Source organism: Eumetopias jubatus, unplaced genomic scaffold (assembly GCF_037043125.1).
Source record: "Eumetopias jubatus isolate StellerSeaLion01/CBP00866 unplaced genomic scaffold, mEumJub1_p1.0 scaffold_5, whole genome shotgun sequence".
In the NCBI taxonomy this organism is placed as follows: Eukaryota; Metazoa; Chordata; class Mammalia; order Carnivora; family Otariidae; genus Eumetopias; species Eumetopias jubatus.
This window is the reverse complement of record NW_028274811.1, coordinates 82,523,795-82,545,530: the sequence shown is the minus strand read 5'-3', so window position 1 is coordinate 82,545,530 and position 21,736 is coordinate 82,523,795.

The window sequence follows — 21,736 nt, the reverse complement described above, 5'->3', positions numbered from 1 at the left end:
TATGTCTGTGTCTCCATGTTTTGGGGCACTGGTTTGCCATGTGACATCAATGCTTTGCTGGATGTAAGAAGAGCTATTGATTATGAATGTGTTTAGTTTGTTTCTTGTTGTGAATATGGGAGTGATCATTTCCAAGATCTTTACATATCAGAGCAGAAACTGGAATTGTCCCTTAAGAGTTTTTAAAACCTGCTATTTATACTAGTCTTGGAATGATTATCACACATTGCAGAGTAAAATATATTTTGTAGATATGACACTTTGTGACATTCACCACATACCTCAATTAATTACAACATATAGGGATAGTTTTTCTATCTCCTTACTCTTTAATAAATAAATTCTAAAGCTAAGACCATGTCTTATGTGCAGAAACATTTCAATCTGTGTCATTTTTGCAGTAGATATTTGTGGGAGGCATGTTCCAACCATGCATGAATGTAAATATTTAACTAAGCACCAGTTTTTCAATCTTGATACTTATTTTTTTATTTTCAGAGGTAAGGTTTCAGATATTTAAATTCTTCTTAAGTTAGAAAATGATTCAGGCTCAGTACTAAATAGATTCTTATTGACATATAATGTTTATTATGTAAAAATTTTTTGTAGTTTCTTAACTTTGATATTTAAGATCAGCATTGACAACAATTTTAAAAATTTGGTCTTTGCGTCTTCTTGAACCAAATCTACCTTAACAGATAGGATTTTAAAAGATTTCCCCTAGAGAATTACTTCAAGCTATTTAAGCTGCCATGAGTTCCTGATTTAGCATTTTTAATAATCTTCCTAGGGCAAAGGATTAATTTCCCTGGACCCTCTTTATCCTTGATGTAAAAGTATAATGTTTAATCGAGGATGGATCATTGTTTGCCTGCTGTCTTCCTTGTGTGTTTATGAATAAGTAGATACAAGTTCAGGGAATGGAAGAAAGCCAGGGCAAAATAAAAGCATTCCCAATCCTTAAAATTTGTTGCTAAATAAAAACAGCAACTAATACTTATGAATGTAAATAGAATTACTTTTACCACATTAAAGTGAATGCATTAAAGAAACATATGTCTACTGAGGCAATTTATAGCCAAATAGTTTCATTAAATTGCCTACATGCTTATTGATCCTTATCTAAAACTCATCTAAAAACAGAAGTTCCATTATCTTAGCAAAACTGTGGTTCACATAGTGACCCAGAAATTTGGAGCTACAGCATTATTACAGAGAATTAGATTAGTAAGTCAATGCTCAACATTTCCTCAGCATTATAATGGGAAATAAGTCTAAGAAAATATATATTATTATTCCTATTATTATTACATACATACATGTAAATATCCAGAACTCAGTGACTTCACAACATAACAAATTATTATTTGTAACATTTCCAAGTCTCAAGGTTGAACCCACATAAAATCCTTTTCAAGAAAATAAGAAACTAGATGAGAAGCCATATATTAGCTGGAAAGAGGTATAAGGATTATTGGTAAACAACGTGTGAATTAAGGATACTCTTTGTTAAAATCAAACTTCTTCTCAGGGTTTCTAATAAGATCTGGTAAAACTTACTTATGACAAAAATCCTACCATGGTGCCATGAGCGAAGCACAAGCTAGAGCCATTGACAACACTTTTCTTAATGATAACTAAAGATGATATTATCTCACATGTTTCACTCTTATTACTTCTTATTGATGGTGACCATATAATATATTGTCAAATGAAACACATTTGAAAATAAAAGATGACACTTACTGGACAGGATATTGAGACAACTGGCTTAAATTGAGACTATCTCAGGAAAACCAAGATATATTTGGTAAAGTATAATAAATTTCAACCTTATGGTTAGGTGACTTATTTTCCTTCTACCAAAAGAGAAGTGTTCCAAAATTACCAATGTTTTCTATAGTAGAATATATATGCTAGTTAATGGATAACGATGAAATATTTTAAAAATAAATAATTTTAACCATTTTAAGGTCAGTTTTAAAAATAATAAGAAAGCAATCATTTTGAAAAGAAACTGGTGCTAAAGCAAAAGAATTTAAAACCAGATCCTTGGAAATACATCTAACACGTGTTTTACATATAAAAATTCCATAACTGCATACTTCTACAAATTAGAAATCCACATCTAGACTCTTTAATGATTTCTAAAAGGAAAAGGTTTAATGGGATATGAATGCATAATGTGATATGAATCCACTATGTACTTTTTTCTTTTTTCTATATTTCTTAATTTTACTTTTAAAAATTAATAGATTTTTTTCGTGCTGTTGTAGGGTTACAGACAAATTCAAAGAAAATTACAGAGAGTTCCCATATACACCTTCACACAAACCCCTCCGTATTAATATTTCACACTAGTGTGGTACATTAATTACATTTGGTGACCAAGAATTGACATATTATTAACCAAAGCCCATAATTTACATTAGGGTTTACTCTTCATGTTGTATATCCATAATTTTTGATAAATGTACAACATGTATTCATCATTACAATACTGCATAGTTTGCCCCCCAAAATCTGTGGAAAATCAGTAAGGACAAAGTTGAACTGAACAACACCATGAATCAACTGGATGTAATTGGCATATATAGACTACTTCATTCAATAATAGCAAAATTCACATTTTTCACAAGTCACATGAAACATTCATTAAGATAAACCACATTCTGGGGCATAAAACACATTTTAGTGTATTTAAAAGAATAGAAATCATGAAATGGCTACCCTTGGATTGTGATAGAATTGAACTAGAAATCAATAACAGAAAGATAACTAGAAAATTCCATAATACATGGAGATTAAAAAACACACTTCTAAATAATACCTGAATTAAAGAAGAAATCTCAAGAGAAATTTAAAAATAGCTTGAACTAAATGAAAATGAAAACACAATCTACCAAAATGAAAACTACATAAAGGGAAATGTATAGCTTCAAATGTATGTATTAGAAAAGGACAAAGATCTAAAATAAATTACCTAAGTTTCCATCTTAGGAAACTCCAAAAAGAAGAACAAATTAAGTCCAAAGTAATAGAATAAGAGAAATAATAACAATTAGAGCAGAAATCAATGAAATTAAAAATAGGAAATCAATAAAGAAAATCAACAGAAGCTGGTTCTTTGAAAAGATTAATAAAATCGATACGCCTTTAGCCACACTAAGTAAAAAAAGAAAGAATACAAATTACTAATATCAGAAATGAAAGAGGGGACATCACTACAGACTTCATGGAATTTAAAAGAAAAAAAAATGTTATGAACAACTCTATGCCCACAAATTTGATAACCTTACAAGACCCAATCTGTCAGACTCACACAAGAAGAAATAGAAAATCTGAATAGGTCTATGTCTTCTAAAGAAATTGAGTTGATAATTAATAAACTTTCAAAACAGAAAGCAACAGGCCCAGGTAGAGCATAGAGGATTTTTAGGACAGTGAAAAATACTCTGAAAAAAAAAAAAAAGAAGAAAATACTCTGTATGATATTATAATGATGGATATATGTCATTACACATTTTTCAAATTCATGGGATGCACTATACTTATACTGAACCCTTAAGTAAACAATGGACTTCAGGTAATTATGATGTGTTAATGTAGGTTCATCCTTGCTAAAAAATGTACTATTCTTGTGAATGCTATTGATAATGGAAGAGGAAATATATGTGTGGACGCAGATGGTATATAAGAAATCTCTGTACCTTACTCTCAATTTTGTTGTAAACCCAAAACTGCTCTAAAAAAAATAAATCTTTAAAAACTATCCCCTGTCGTCCACTTATTCATTCCTATCTACCACACCCAAACCTCAGGCAACCACTAATCTTCTTACCATCTTTATAGTTCTGCCTTTTCGAGACTATCTTACAGTTGGAATCATGCAGTACACAGCCTTTAGAGATCGGTTTCTTTCACTTAGCAGCAAGCACTTAAAGTTCCTTGATATCTTGTCATCTTTTGATAACTCCTTTATTTTTACCATTATAATAATATTCTAGTTTATCCATTTACCTATTGATGTACATCTTGGTAGTTTCCAAATTTTAACAATTATGAAAAGACAACTATAAGCACTCCTGTGCAGTTTTTGTGTGGACATAGTTTCATTTCCTTTGGGCAAACACCAAGTAGTGCCATTGGTGGATAATATGGTAAGAGTGTGTTAGTTTTGTTAGAAACTGCCAAACTGACTGTCAAAGTGGATGTATTATTTTGCTGTCCCACCAATATAAATGAGAGTTCTGCTGCTCCAAAACTTCATAAATAATTTGTTTCAAATGTAAAACTTCCATTGTCTGTAGGATTTCAAAAATTCAAAATTCATATGTAAGCTCTTTAATATCCTAATGTAAGCTTCAACAGTTATGAATCTATTTAACTAATATTGTTTACGCAGCCATTTTTAAAGTTTTAGGAACAATTTAATGTTCTCAAGAAAGTTAGAAATTTCCTAGGCAATTAAAGATTAAAAAAACACAAAAAATAATAATTCTATGCATTCTTCGTGGGTGGATTTGAAAATATAATCTTTTAGTGAGCAAAACCCATGATTAACTCCCTCTGCTTCGATCTACGTAAATTTGTTGATTGTATTTTTTACTTATGATCATTATTACAATTTATATATAAAAGTAGAAAGACTAGAGCCATGATATAGTGTATCAAAAATATAAAATCAGGATTTTCTAAATAACTATATTTATTTATTCCACTATTATCATTTAAAATCTATTATTATTGTTATTAATATTTTGAGGGAAAGCCAATAAATATTTTTACTAATGATAGATAAAATAATTTAGAATACTCTGTTATTCCATCTTTGCATCTCTTTTTTACATTCTTGTGTTTTGTTTTATAAAATATTTGGAAAAATGAAATTAAAAATAAGATTTTTCTTTGGAATTAAATTTTTAGTGATGTTAATAATTTTAGAAAACTATATTTGAGACTTCTTAGACTTATATTGTGATGTGGCCTTTTGTTTAACACTCTACAAATTAAGAGAGATCCAAAGAAAAATAACATGGTATATGATTAAAATCTTGGAAATAACCACTATTAGGAAAGAATACAGAATGGGAGAAGAGAGAAGCAATGACTTAATTGTAGTTACCAAACATCATTAGAGATCTTAAATGAAACTTACTGAGACTTTGCCCTTTCCCTCTGAAGATCACAGGGAATATAGTTTAAATTTGGTAATGCTGGTGTTAAGAGTCATGTTGTTCTTACGGACTGTGAAAACCCACAGTTAACATCATATTCAATGGTGAAAAACAGCTTTTGCCCTAAGATCAGGAATAAGACAAGGATGTCCACTCTCACCCCTTTTATTCAACATAGTATTGGAAGTCCTAGCCACAGCAATCAGACAACAAAAGGAATAAAAGGCATATAAATTGGCAAGGAAGAAATAAAACTTTCACTACTTGCAGATGACACGATACTACTCTATATAGAAAACCCTAAAGACTTTGTACAAAAGTACTGAACTGATAAATGTATTTAGTAAGCGTGTAGGATACAAAATCAATGTACAAAAATCCATAGCATTCCTATACACTAATAATGAAGCAACAGAAAGATAAATTAAGAAAGCAATCCCATTTATAATTGCACCAAAAATTATAAAATACCTGAGAATAAACTTAACCAAGGAGTTGAAAGACCCAAATTCTGAAATCTATAAAACACTGATGAAAGAAATGGAAGACAACACAAACAAATGGAAAAGTATTCCACAGTCATGGATTGCAAGAACAAGTATTGTTAAAATGTCTATACTACCCAAAACAATCTACATATTTAATGCAATCCTTATCAAAATACCAATGGCATTTTTCACAGAACTGGCATGAACAATCCTAAAATTTCTATAGAACCACAAAAGACCCCAAATAGTCAAAATAATCTTGAAAAAGAAAACAAAACTGGAGGTATCACAATTCCAGATTTCAAATTATACTACAAAGTTGTAGTAATCAAAACAGTATGGTACTAGCACAAAAATGGACATATTGATTAACGGAACAGCCTAGAAAGCCCAGGAACAAACCCATGATTATATGGTCAATTAATCTTCAACAAAAGAGGCAAGAATATGCAATGGAAAAAAGACAGGTTTTTTTTTCAAAAATGAGTTTGGGAAAACTGGGCAACTACATGCATAAGAATGAAACTGGACAACTTTCTTTCACCATACACAAAAATAAACTCAAAATGGGTTAAAGACCTAAATGCAAGACCTGAAACCATAAAAATCCTAGAAGAGGGCACAGGCAGTGCTCTCTGACATCAACCCTAGCACCTTTTTTCTAGATATGTCTCCTGAGGCAAGGGAAATAAAAGCAAAAATAAACTATTGGGACTACATCAAAATAAAAAGCTTCTGCACAGCAAAAGAAACAATCAACAAAACTAAAAGGCAATCTACTGAAAGGGAGAAGATATTTGCAAGTGATATATCTGATGAAGTGTTAGTATCTGAAATATTATAAAGCCACTGAAGGGGTAGGAACAACCATTGAGTGGTCTTAACCTGGTCTTCCACAAAGGCAAACAAAATGGAAATAGAAATGGAAAAGGTTGACGGAAAATAAATGGTTTGTAAAAAAAAAATTGATATAACTCAATGCCCCCAAAACAAATAATCCAATTAAAAATGGGCAGAAGACATGAATAGACATTTCTCCAAAGAAGACATCAGATGGCCAACAGACACATGAAAAAATGTGCAATGTCACTCATCATCAGGGAAATGCAAATCAAAACTACAATGAGATATCACCTCACCCCTGTCAGAATGGTTAAAATCAACAACAAAAGAAACAACAGGTGTTGGTGAGGATGTGGAGAAAGGAGAACCCTCTTGCACTATTGGTGGGAATGCAAACTGGTGCAGCCACTCTGGAAAACAGTATGGAGATTCCTCAAAATGTTAAAAATAGAACTACCCTACAACTGCTGGATATTTACCCAAAGAGTACAAAAACACTAAATTGAAAGGATATATGCAACATTATTTATATATGCTATATTATAGCAACATTATTTATAATAATCAAATTATGGAAGCAGCCCAAGTGTCCATTGATAGATGAATGGGTAAAGAAGATGCTGTATGTACAACATATATAGTGGAATATATTCGGCCATAAGAAATAACGAAATCTTGCCATTTGCAAGAACATGGGTAGAGTTAGAAAATATAATGCTAAGCGAAGTAAGTAAGTCAGAGAAAGACAAATACTCTATGACTTCACTCATATGTAGAATTTAAGAAACAACAACAACAAAAAATGAACAAAGAAAAAAAAAAGAGGCAAACCAGGGAAGACTCTTAACTATAGAGAACAAACTGATGGTTAGCAGAGGGGAGATGGTAGGGACATGGGTGAAAAAGGTGATGGATTTAAGGGTACACTTGTCATGAAGTGCCCTGAGTAATATATGGAAGTGTTGAATCACTATATTATACAACTGAAACTAATATCACACTATATGTTAACTATACTGGAATTAAAATAAAAAACTTAAAAAACAAAACAAAAAAGAATACCAAACCAAAAAACATTTCTTTAGAGAAAAATGGGAGATAAGATTTAAAAAGAAATACTGGTGTTCTAGCTAAGGAAACATTGTTATTTTCCTTCTAACCTGAAGCTTATTTTCACACCTGGAAAAAAAAAGGCATTTAAAAAAAAATTAGTCACTCTTCCTACTACTTTGTTAAAATTGCCCTCCCAATGTGAACCAACTTCCTACAATAATATTTTTAAAGTGTTCTTGTGCTGTGAAGAATATTTAATTATGTGATTATCTTTCATGATATGTGTAGTTAATTGTCCTTACATCAAATGTAAATGATTCTGAACAATAAAAGTGAATGAATAATGTTCTGGCTGTGAACAACAGATGTCATGTGGATTTTGATTTCCTAGTCATTTATAAATATTTCTTTTCAAGTATAGAAAAGCAATTAGTTAAGATTGCAGACTAATACCCATTCAAATCTGAGTTTAAGAATGAAAAGCATTATGAATCATGGGATTATAGAACACTACATAGGAAAAAAAATTATATTCATGTTTTAAAAAATACAAAATTGATTTTTATAAATTATGGACAGCCTAGTTATTATTCCTTGGAACAATTAGTGCATTCTCACATGAAGCAATGTCTTTCTCTGCCTCTGACCAGTGCCTTATAAAGTCTCGCAGACAACAATCTATGTTTATTGAATGGTATATGTAAGATTAAGAAAAATAATAAGGAGTACTTTTTTAGTTTGGTGGCTATTTTCCATTAGCTGACAGGCATCTATTCCCCTTTTACTTGAAAACAGAACATATTTTCTTGGTGATCAGCTATCCATCTACTTGGAGCCAATGTAATTTAGGTAGAGTGATTACAATTCTCAATCCAGGGTTAGTCATGTGACACAGATCCAGTCAACAACAACATCACATTCCTCACTCAGAGTATTTTGGCTCAGAGATGGTAACATGATTCATAGAGTGTCAAACTCTTGGAATTTTTGCTTGAGTGATTAGGAAAAAGGCAAACATTCTTCTGCACTGGAATTACCGAAGTGACCAGAAAAGCTTGGAGCTCAGAGAATCACAAAGAGCAGTCATTTTGCTAAGGAGAGAAGCCAAAACAGAAGGAAATAGAGCTGTGAGGCAGAGAAAGATAAATATTGATGAAGTCATTTGAGCTGCTGGATTCAGCCATGTGATACTTCTTTCTCTAATTTGTGAAAAAGATTCTTTTTGGACCAAACTCTAGCCAGGTTCTCTGAGCCCTTTCTTGACTAGGCCTCAACTTTGGTGTATAAAGACTTGAGCAAACTTGAACAGTTTCTAATACATCAAGGCTACATCCCTAAGATGACCCTAGGATCACTTAAAATGTCTGCCTGAGAAAACACAAGGCTGCCAAATAGATTTACTGTTTGTTCCAGCCAACACCCAAACATAGGGGCCCCATCTCCCAGTCTCTGTGAAAGGGTAGGAGCCTACTTTCCAGAAGTGCTAGTTAGCAAATGCAGATAGGTTTCACATGGATTAAGCCCACATTTGCTTTTTATAATTTTCCACTTCTCTGACTTCCCTTGCCCTGCTCACCCTCCTGCCTACTCCTGTATTCTCCCTTTGGGGCTCCCAGTCACCCCTGTAGAGACTGAAGCTCAGCTCAGTTCATGGTAGGCTCTTTTCCCGATTGTGATAACACATTATTGATAAAAATCTGTCCTTACCACTTTAATTGGTGTTCAGCTTTGTTCATCTTCGACACTTGTTTATGGGAGCCAGTAACCTGACATGTCGCAAATTGAGTTCAGTTTCTTTATCATCTGCAAGCAAAAATAATTAAAATTAATTTACTGTCTATGTTACCTGGAGTTTGATTTCCATTCTCCATGTGCCTATGTTTGTATTCTGTGAAGATGATCACAACGATACCATTGCGAGACAGTGTTCCACAGATTCCTCTTTATTTCTGGGAGGAAACAAGCATGAGCCTTGTTTGATAGTTACATTGGTATTGGCTAGATTGGAGGAAAAGTCTAAATTGTAGGAAAGAGCTTACAGACACAAAAGTATTTTTCTAGAATGCTTACTGTTGACAGCTACAACTTGTCTTTTCACAATCACAATTTTTTTAAGGAGGTCTTCCTCTTATTATTAGTTTCCCATTCAATAAAGCCCTTAAGATTTTCCTTCACCTTCTTTCTCTTTTTCTCTTTCTCTTTTTTTTTCCTTTTTACTCCTTGTTCCCTTCCTTCCTTCCTTTACTCCTTTTTATTATGCACACAGGCTAAATCCAAAGTGTCTAAGCCCATATGCAAAAGCAAAAGTCCTGTGCTTCAGAGTGGTATCAGCTACCCTAAACTGAATGAATTAACAGGAACTCCTTTACACTTTAAATTATGGTTGGAGAAAGCCAATAAGGACTCTTTTTCCCTAAATCTTTTTAAATCAGATCCTTAGCAAAATATGATGTTCAGTGTGGCTTTAACTATGGAGAAGAAAGAAGGATCAGACATGGGCAATCGAGATAGGTAAAGGAGTGACCTACAGGTACAATTGACTTAAAATACTCAAACAATGACCTGTGCCTAAAATATATACTGTATCATCACACCAGGGGGTCTCTGTTTCTATGAAAATCATGTATTGAAAAAAATGGTACTAATCTTCAGGAAAGCAGTAGTTTCTGCAAGCAAAGAGGGGTTTGTGTAAAACAAGAATGGCTTTTTTTTTTTTTTAAGATTCTATTTATTTGAAAGAGAGCACGAGCATTGGGAGGGGCAGAGGGAGAGGGAGAAGCAGACTCCCTGATGAGCTGGGAGCCCAATGTGGGTTCAGGGCTTTATCCCAAGACCCTGGGATCATGACCTGGGCTGAAGGCAGACACTTTAACTGACTGTGCCACCAATGTGCCCCTGGAATGGCTTTTAGAGTCTAACTTGATTGCATATTGAAATCAAAAGGGAATTTTTGTTTTTTTCAAATTTTTATTTAAATTCTAATTAGTTAATGTATAGTGTAATATTGCTTTCAGGAGTATAATTTAGTGATTCATCTCTCTCTCTCTCTCTCTCTCTCTCTCTTTTTAATGCTGATGTCTCATTTTTGCTCCACAGATTCTGATTTAATTTATCTGGAATTAAGTCTGACTATTGGATTTAAAAAGAAAATATGGGTGTAACAGGAATCCAAGATTGAAAATTACTCTTTTGAGATTCCAGGTCAGGGGCAGGCTTTAGGCATCATGGGGCATTTCTATAGTGGCCTCCAGTATACCTGCTTGATACTAGGTTCTAGAGATTTGTGATTGGATAAAGATTGAATATTCTTTTAAGGTTAATATAGCTCCCTGTTGAGGGGTGCCTGGGTGGCTCAGTCGGTTAAGCATCTGACTCCCAATTTCAGCTTAGGTCATGATCTTGGGGTTATGAGATTGAGCCCCACATGGGGCTCCATGCTCAATACATGGAGTCTGCTTAAGATTCTCTCCCTCTGCCTCTCCCCCTACCTGCTCATGCTCTCTCTCAAATAAATAAATAAATCTTTAAAAAAAATATAGTTCCCTGTTGAGTTAAATATGCTTTGTATTGGAACTTAAGCAATATCTGTATTATTTACATAGGAAAAATGTGAATGAATTCTTAATGAATTTTGAAAGAAAATATGCAACTGTTGTGAGTTAAGGGACTCCTTGGACATTATTAATTTAATGTAACAGAAACATTCCCTTAATGGAAACTATTTTAAATATATTACATAGCTTAGAGTGTGTTTCAAATTCTTAGATAAATTGCTTCAATTGGAAAAATTATAATGTGCGTTAAGTTGAATCCATTTGTAAATTTTTATAAAACTACTTGATAGTAGTTAATTTTTGTAGATAAAAATATGAACTATTTTTCAGATTTGTCAATGATTCTGAGAATTATAGCTAGGTATGTTTTCATGATGTAGCTTATGGGATTTTATTTCACTTGTGCTTATAAAAAACTTAAATTACCTGTAAGATATATTTAACTGTTACAATTTTTTAGTGTATCTTATATTGCCTGAGAAGAAATATATTTTATTGTCAAGTACTTTGTAATTTTGTAAAGCCCTTCAAGAAACACTACCCTAAAATCATCACCTTGTCAAAAAAATATTAGGAGAATTTTGATAAGTGTACAGTGTTTATTACTGTTAGGAAAATAATTATTACTATTAAATAAAGTTAATATCTAGATCCTTCATTTGAGTATTTAAACATTACATTTAAAAATATATATATATATATATATATAGAAATTTAAAAAATAATGGATGCATACATCAAACATCCATAAGGTTGTTAAGGATATTGGTTTAGTTCAGAGTCCTTAGTTGTGAATGAAGACTAAATTCACAGAAATGGAATCGCTGACTCAGAGTATGTTATTTTAATTTTGAAAGACATTATCAAGTTATCCTGCATAAAGTTTAAACTAACATTCCAACACAAAATAGGTGAGAATAATACATCCCCAGCTCTTGTTAACATAGACATTAATCTGATAGGTATAAATATTTTTACTAGACTTTTTTTTAAGATTTTATTTATTTGTTTAATTGACAGAGAGAGGGAGAGAGAGAGACAGCAAGAGAGGGAACACAAGCAGGGGAGTGGGAAAGGGAGAAGCAGGCTTCCCACGGAAGGCATTCGTCCAACCCACTGAGCACCCAGGTGCCCCTTTACCAGACTTTTCATATGCATGTCTTAATCATAAGTGTGTTGAGCATTTTCACATATTTACCAATATGTTTATATGAAGGCTTTGAATTTTTTTAAAGGGTCTATAATTATGTATGTGTGTGCATGTGTGCATGAGTGTTGCAAACAAATTGTAAATATGTTTTCCTGTTTCATTGTTTGACTTTGGGCTTCTTGGTATTTTAAGAAATGCAAACTTTAAAATATTATATCATCAAAATTATCAAATCTTTGTATTGCATTTTTTCCAATTTTGTTTCTTGCTTAGGAAAGCCTTCCCCATTCTGAGACTATGATAATAATAACATCCCATTATTAATTATTGTAATTATATATAGTGTAAATTATTAATTGCCTGCCTTTTTCATTGAAATATAATGCTTAGCAGGAGAGAGAGAAAGAGACTTGGAGAATGAGAGAGAGAGAGAGAGAGAGGGAAACAAAAATCAAAGAAACATTTAAGTAACTGCAACCTAAATAAAGACAGACAATGTTGCCAGAACTTCAGGAGTTCTATATTTCTTTTCTAGGGCTGGAGTAACAAATTAGCACAAATTGGGTGGCTTAAAACAACAGAGATTTATTCCCTCACAGTTCAGGAGGCCAGAAGTACAAAAGGTTTCAACTGATTTCTTCCTTTTGAGAATTCATGGTGAATTTATCTGGGTTTTCATTTGCCTTTGGGAAGTACTGAATCAGTTGTATTCAACAGATATAAAAATCAATCAAAATTTCTATTTATCTGTTAAAAATTTTGTTAACTTGTGCTTTTAGGAATTTGTCCATATAAGTTAAATATTCAAATGTATAGTCATAAATTTCATCATAATAATCATCTTATTACCTAATTTTATTTTATTATTTTATTTTTTTAAGATTTTTTAAAAAATTTATTTGAGAGAGGGAGCGAGAAAGCACAAGAAGGGGAGGGTCAAATGGAGAAACAGATTCCCCGCTGAGTGGGGACCTGATGTGGGACTTGATTCTGGGACTTCGGGATCATGACCTGAACCTAAGGTAGATGCTTAACCAACTGAGCCACCCAGGCACCCTTCTTACCTAATTTTAATGTATGTGGGGTCTGAAGCAGTGTCCCATTTTCTTTCTTTTCAAAGTACCAAGTTTGGGCTTTGTAGATGCTTTCTGTGTTTTGTTCATTTTCCATTTTATTATTTTCTCCTATATTCTTTATTTTTTCTTTTCTTTAAGATTCTCTAGGTTTAGGGGCGCCTGGTGGCTCAGTCATTAAGTGTCTGCCTTCGGCTCAGGTCATGATCCCAGGGTCCTGGGATCAAGCCCTGCATCGGGCTCCCTGCTCCGTGGGAAGCCTGCTTCTCCCTCGGGCTCCCTGCTCCGTGGGAAGCCTGCTTCTCCCTCTCCCACTCCCCCTGCTTGTGCTCCCTCCCTCGCTGTGTCTCTCTCTGTCAAATAAGTAAGTAAAATCTAAAAAAAAAAAAAAAGATTCTCTGGGTTTAATTGGCTCTTTTGTTCTAATTTGTAAACCATAAAATATGTACCAAAATAAATTTCCTCATAAACATGGTTTTAGTTTCCTCGCATGTGTTTTTATTTGTAATATTCTTATTATTCTTCAGTCAAAATTATTTTTTTAGATTTCATGTGTTTTTTCTTTGGCCATAGGTTATTTGAGTGTTATTTCTTTCTTAATTTCAAATACACAACTTTTTGAAATTTTGTTGTTTTTAATTAATTTTTATTAACTAAATTCTATACTTCACATGAGGGTCACTTTTTGCATTCCACAGTTTTAAGGGTTTTCACAAATGTATAACATCATGTATCCATCATTATGGTATCATACAGAATTGTATCTCAGTCCTAAAAATCTCAGTGTTTCATCACTCTAGCCTTTTTCCCCTCCTCACAGTTGAGACACCACTAATGTTTCTACTCTCTATAGTTTTGTCTTTTTGAGAACGTCAAATAGTTGGAATCATACAGGATGTAGCCTTCTCCGAACAGGTAGGTTTTCTCTTATGTTACCTTCTAGGAATTTTATAATTTTGTGTTTTAAATTTAGGACCATGATCCATTTTGAGTTAACTTTGTGAAAGTTATAAGGTCTATGTCCAGGTTCCTCTCCCCCTCCTCCTCCTTCTTCTTCCTCTTCTTCTTCTTATTCTCCTGCTTCTACTTCTTTAGTGCAGATGCCCATGTTCTAGTACCATTTCTTGAAAAGATTATGTTTTCTCTATTAATTTCCTTTGTCCCTTTGTCAAAGATCAGTTGTCTATATTTGTGTGGATTCCTCTATTTCCCATTGCTTCCAATATTTGATACTTTTTTGTTAGGTACATATGCATTAAGGATTGTTGTTATACTCTCTTGGAGAAATGACTACTTTATCCTTATTTAATGCCCTCATTGTCCCTGGTAATTTTTCTTGCTCTGAAGTCTTTTTTGTCTAAAATTAATACAGTTACTCTACCTATCTTTGGGTTAGCGAGAGCATGGTACATCATTCTCCATCCTTTTAATTGTAATCTACGTCTTTATATGTAAACGTGAAACAGATTTCTTATAGACAGCATAGAGTTGAGTGTTTTTTTTTTTTAATTGCTCACTCTTAGTCTCTCTCTCTCTTTTAACTGGTATATTTAGACCATTCTCATTTCAATCGATTATTGATATAGTTGGATTAATATCTACCATATTTCTGTTTTATATTTGTTGCAGTTGTTCTTGGCTTCTTTTTAAATTTTCTCTTCTACTTCTGCCTTCTCTGGGTTTATTGAGCATTTTATATGATTCCATTTATTCTCCTCTTTTAGTATATCAGTTACATTTTTTTAAAAAAATAAATTGCTCTAGAGTTGTAATATACATTTGCAATATACATTTATGCATATTTGTAATATACATTTACAACTAATCTAAATACATTTTCAAAATGCATTGTATCACTTCAAGAACAGTTCAGGTAGATTATAACAGAATATTCCCAATTCCTCCTGCCTTTCTGGTATAACATTGCTGTTTATTCATTTCACCTATTCACATTGTATAATCTTTCAGTACATTGTTGCTGGTATTATTATTATTATTTAAAGATTTTATTCATTTATTTGACAGAGAGAAACATAGCAAGAGAGGGAACACAAGCAGGGGGAGTGGGAGAGGGAGAAGCAGGCTTCCCACTGAGAAGGGAGCCCGATGTGGGACTCGATCCCAGGATCCTGGGATCATGACCTGAACTGAAGGCAGACGCTTCATAACAGCCACCCAGGCACCCCACTGGTATTATTTTAAATAGTATTATCTATTACCTTAGTTAAGAATACTAAAAACAAAATATTTTATTTGACTTTAGTATTCCTTCTTTAATGCTTTTCCTTATTTTATGTAAATCTGAGTTTCTGACTTTATCAATTTCATTTTCTCTGAAGAACTTTAACATTTCTTGCAATGGTAGATATACTGGAAATAATTTTTCTCACTTTTGTTTTTCTGGGAAAGTATTTTTCTTTCACTTTTGAAGAATAATTTCACTAGGTACAGGATTCTGAATTGGCAGGCTTATTCTTTCTACATTTTAAATATTTCCACTTTTGTCTTACTTGTGTGGTTTCTGAGAAGTGTGATGTCATTCTTTGTTTCTGTGTAGGTACAGTGCTCTTGTCTTTGGCCCTTTCAAGTTTTTTTTTTTCTTTGGTTTTCTGAAGTTTGAATGTGGTATGCGTAGATGTAGATTTTATATATAAATTTGTATTATTTATTATATATTTTAGATATATATTTTTATCTGGCTTGGTGTTCTCTGACCTTCTTGAATCTAGGTTTTGTGTCTGCCTTTATATAAAAATAAATTGATCAGCCATTAAACTTAAAACAATATTTTAGTCCCTTTCTCTGTCCTCCTTCTAGTATGCTCATTTCATGTATGCCACATCTTTTGTGTTAGTCCCACAGTTCTCTAGTACTCTGTTTTATTTTGTTCTCATTCAGTTTTCTTTCTGCATTTCAGTGTGAGAAGTTATTATTCATATTATCTTCAAGCTCACGGATTTTTTTCCCCTCAGCCACGTCCAGTCTACTGATTAGCCAATAAAGACATTCTTCATTTCTGTTACAGTGTTTTTTTAGTTCTAGTACTTCCTTTTGACTTTTTCTTAGAGTGTCCATCTCTCCATTTGGACTATTCATCTGTTGTTGCATGTCGTCTACTTTTTCCATTAGAAGCATTAGCATAATTAATTATTTTAAATTCCTTGCCCAATAATTCCAAAATCTCTGCCCTATCTGATTCTCATTCCTTGCTTCATCTCTTTAGACTGTGTTTTTCTTGCCTTTTAGTATGTCTTATAATTTTCTGTTGAAAGTCAGAAACATAGTGAGTAATAAGAAGGTTTTTGTGAGATTTTTGTTTTCTGGCAAAGAGTTTTACTGTGTTTAGTGTTTGCTGTAGCTGAGGGGTGACAGGCTTCATTTCCCTCTAATGACCTTATTTTTCTCCCTGGTTGTCTTTGGGTTTCCCTAGAAACTCCTTTTTAAATAGAGTCAGTGTCCTGCAACTCTCTCAGGTTTAATCCACTATTCTTATACAATTATACTGGAAGCCTGTTGACGTGGTTGTAGGGTATAAAATGATCTATAAAATCTTATGATTAACAGTTTATTTATTTATTTATTTTTTCTTCATGACCTAGAGTACCTGGGCTGTGACCTTCAGGAACATGTTTTAGTCCCTCTTCTTTTGTGACACAAGAAGTCTAATGTAGGATGGAGTTAACTAATTGCTCTTCTCTCAGGTCAGTTAAAGCTCTGGTTAAATATTCCCTCTTGAGGGGTGGTCTTTGTTATGAAGAACATAATCCTCTGAATATATTTCAGAATGGCTATTTTCCCCTTTCCCATGCCAGAAGCAGTAGGGAATTTTTCTCTGATTTTCACTGAGAGTATCTGGTGAAGTTTCTGGAGGTAAAACGAACAAAACTGGGCATGCATGTTGAGGCGGGGGTCTCTCATGCCTGCGATACAGGGTTTTCAACTCAGAAGCTAGCCCACATTAAAGAAAAAAAAGGAAGCTAGCCCACATTCAACTTCAAGCAATTCAGCAATTGCTATTGAAACATTTCTACCAGTTACTATCTTTAGCAGCCTCTGTTCCTGTTAAACTGATATATCTGTATTCACATGTCTCTCTAGATTTCAGAGCAGTGATTTCTATCCTATTACCTAACTTCTCCCATGGTTCTGAAAAGATTTGTTGGCCATTTCTTCAGCAATTTTCCTGTTGTGAAATTGGAATTGACAACTTCCAAATTCTTTATAGGCCCAAATGGAAATTGTAGATGGTTTTGTCTAAATTGATTTTGGTTTTGATTTTTAACTTAATTCCTTAATGTTCATGGAAAACAGAATTATTTTTTGGCCCAATATAATGCCAATTTTTAGTAAATATTCCCTTTGAATTTGCAAAGAATATGTATCCCACAGCTTTTGGTGTATTATTTCATATATGTCAATATGATTGTGTGTTTTGTTCAAATCATTTATATGCTTACTAAAATTCATATTCTTTTCAAAGCAAAGAGAAGCTCTTCCTATAGATTTTAGGTATTCTGGGGCATTTGTTTTTCTACAAATAAGTAAATCTTTAATTATTTTGCTTCATGTATTTACAGACTATATCATAAGTTAGACATCAGCTTAAAGAGTTGTCTTTCCATCAGGTTGTTATCATTTTGATGTCTCTATCATTGGTAGCATTTTTTACCTTAAAGTCTATTTATGTAATATGAATGTGGCCTCCAAGCTGTGTTTTGCTTACTGTTCATACAACATATTGTTTTCCATTCTTTCACATTTAATCTTTCTGTATTTATCTATATCCCTCAAAAAGATATATCATTGTGTATCTTTTATTTCCGGCCTCATAATCTTTTCCTTTAAATCAAAGCATATACATTATTTACATTAGACCTCATTACTGATATATTTAATTTTAAATTTTTGTTTACTGCTTCCTTTGTATCCATTTTATTATTGTTTTTGTTACTTTTTTGGATTGATTGTAATTTAAAAATAAATTTCCTCTTTTATTTGCTTTAGTGCAATCCAGATTTAAAACATGAATTCTTGACTTACCAAAGTCTAAAATAAATTTGAATGCATTATACATATTTATATACTCACCCTACTCCTGAGTTATCTGTAAGATTATTGTATACTTTATTTATATTTATAAATTTCATAATGCATAATTTTTAGTTTTGTCAATATTAATATTTATTCAGTGAGCTTCATTTTTTCATAATTTTCTACAGCCAAAAGAGTATTCATCTTTATTTATTTATTTATTTTAAGATTTTAGTTATTTATTTGACAGAGAGAGACACAATGACAGAGGGAGCACAAGCAGGGCAAGTGGGAGAGGGAGAAGCAGACTCCCTGCTGAGCAGGGAGCCCGATGGGGGATCCATCCTGGTACTCCAGGATCATGACCTGAGCCAAAGGCAGACGCCCAACAACTGAGCCACCCAGGCGCCCAGAGTATTCATTTTTATTCTACTACTATTGGAAGTACATATTTTTGTTTGCCTGAAATTGTCCTTTTAAAATCTTTTTTCCTTGAGTTATTTTCACTTATTTATAGAATTCAACACATCCAAGAAACTATTAAATTGTTTTCTGACTCCCATTGTTTTGGTTAACATGTTAAAATTGTGTATGTTTAATATTTTTAGTTTAATCCATGTGGATTTCAGAATTTTTAATGGAGATATTTTTCCAGAAGATTGACCAATTATTTCATTTTTTCCACTTTATTCTTTTCTCTACTGCTTTGATATGCCTTCTTTATCATATATTGACTTCTTTGTATCATATCATATATTAACTTCTTTATGTATTTGGATATTTTTCTGAGTTTACTTTCACATTGAGTTGCTGTCTGTTCATGCATTGATTTTAATTTATGTAATATATCATTCTAGAAAACTTTAAATTTGTATCACTAGTCCTGACAGTAGCACTCTTTTAAAACTATTTCCCAGGTTACTCTTACATGGTCTACTTACCATGTAAATTTTATCATTTTTGCCTTTTTGAAAAATCTTGTAGGTATACTTAATGAAAAAAATAAAGTTTGTCATATTTTCTAACACTTGAATTTATTTTATTTCTTATTAAAGTTTTCAATTTTTTTTAAATAAGGTATCTTATACTTTTCAATAGAGTATAAGATGACATGCAACTGGGGATTGGTATTCTCCACCAATGTTGCCTGGTTATTCTTAAATCTTAGTATATAACTTAATCATCACTCCACTTGTCAATTCCTTTGTTAAGATTTTTTCCCCTCCCATATATTTTTTATCTCATGTTTCATTTTGTTGTTCTTGATATTGTTGCTCTTATTGTTGCTATTGTTTGGTTGTTTGCTACTTGGCTACCATCTCTTTTTGTGGAGCATAGCACCCATGTTTTTTAGTCCTTAGAAAAAGTGCATGGGAATAATATTTTTAACATTCAAAAACTGGAGAAGAGTTTATTCTACTCTTACCTTTGATGAATAATTTTCTATACATATATCCCTGACTAAACATAATCCCCCTCCCAAGTATTTTCAGAGCATTGCTCCTTTGTTAACATTTTCTTCTTACTACTCCTTGTGTATTTATTTATTTTGGTGCCATTCTTATCAGTACAACCCATTACGCCTTCCTCAGCCATACTTGGTGTCACCAAGGCTATATTGTTTTTGGTTCATTCTCTCCAGAGAGCAACTCCTAACCTTCTGCTAAAGTAAGGAAATTTACTTGATAGAGACCCAAGAGGGCCTAAGGGCTTCATAAAATTGCTTTCAACCACTTGTCTTCCCTCAGTCCCACTCTGTGCTTTCAATTCAGCAATACATATTCTCAGTGCCTGGCTTTATTGCATTAATCAGCTTGCTTCATGGTGACTTTCTCCCTTCACTTATTTTTGTTGTAGTCACTAATTTTATGCCTTTTCTATTATTAATCATTATATTAAAAAGGATCCATGAGGGGTGCCTGGGTGGCTCAGTAGGGTTAAGCATCTGCCTTCAGCTTAGGTCATGATCTCTAGGTCCTGGGATCGAGGCCCACATTGGGCTGCCTGCTCCGTGGGGAGTCTGCTTCTCCCTCTCCCTCTTCTCCTCCCCCCCTGCGTGTGCTCTCTCTTTCCCTCAAATAAATAAGTAAATAAATCTTTAAAAAATAGTGTATGCCAATCTCCTTAAAAATTGCCTGTTTGGGGGCGCCTGGGTGGCTCAGTCGGTTAAGCATCTGCCTTCGGCTCAGGTCATGATCTGGGGTCCTGGGATCGAGCCCCGCATCAGGCTCCCTGCTCAGCAGGAGGCCTGCTTCTCCCTCTCCCACTCCCCCTACTTGTGTTCCCTCTCTCTCTGTGTCTCTCTCTATTAAATAAATAAATAAAATCTTTAAAAAAAAGTGCCTATTTGAAGATACATAGTAAGTGTGCCATAGATGTTTGATGAATGAAAGAATGAATAAATGAATATGACATTTTGTATATTTAAGATTTGGGTTACTGAAAAGATATAACAAAAGATTAGCATTGGCACAGGTCACATTAGTTGTAAGCATCTTGGTACAAGTTAGGCACTTAATAAAATGTTGATTTAATAGAGGTAGAAAGAATTTCAGTTGTCACTCCAGATGGAATTTTCTGTAATATACACCCATTTTTCTAATAAGCAAAGCCCATGAGTATCAGAAATTGTGTTATGTGTTCAGAGTATTAACTATGTGATACTAATCCTTTAAGTTATTTTTCAAAACACCCCAGATGAGTTTCAATTAGTAAATAGTTATTTCCCTTAGCAAAATACAAAATCTTGAACTATGATCTTGTTACAACTTTAGTGGTTTTTTGTTTTTGTTTTTTGTTTGTTTAAGATTATTTATTTCTTTATTTGACACAGAGAGAGCACACACAAGCAGTGGGAGAGGCAGAGGGAGAGGGAGAAGCAGGCTCCTTGCTGAGCAAGTGGCCTGATGCAGGGCTTGATCCCAGGTCCCTGGGATCATGACCTGAGCCAAAGGCAGACACTTAGCACAACTTTAGTTTTTAATGTTTTGGTAGTTTTTTTTCTTTCTTTCTTTCTTTCTTTCTTTCTTTCTTTCTTTCTTTCTTTCTTTCTTTTTTTTTTTGAAAGAGTGTGTGTGTGAGTGCCCATGAGCATGGTATGTGATGGGGAGAGGGGCAGAGGAAGAGGGAGAGAGAGAATCTTAAGTGGGTTCCACTTAAGATGGGTTCCAGTGTGGAGCCCAGCAGGGGGTTCGATCTCCCAAACCTGAGATCATGACCTGAGCCGACTTAATAGTTGGTCGCTTAATGGCCTGAGCCACCGAGGCACCCCACTTTGTCTTTTTAAGTATCCCAGGGCAACATGAGTTCTTGCTATATGAGCCCAGATGCATAATTCGTTCTTAGATACCATTTTTCTTCTCTTTAG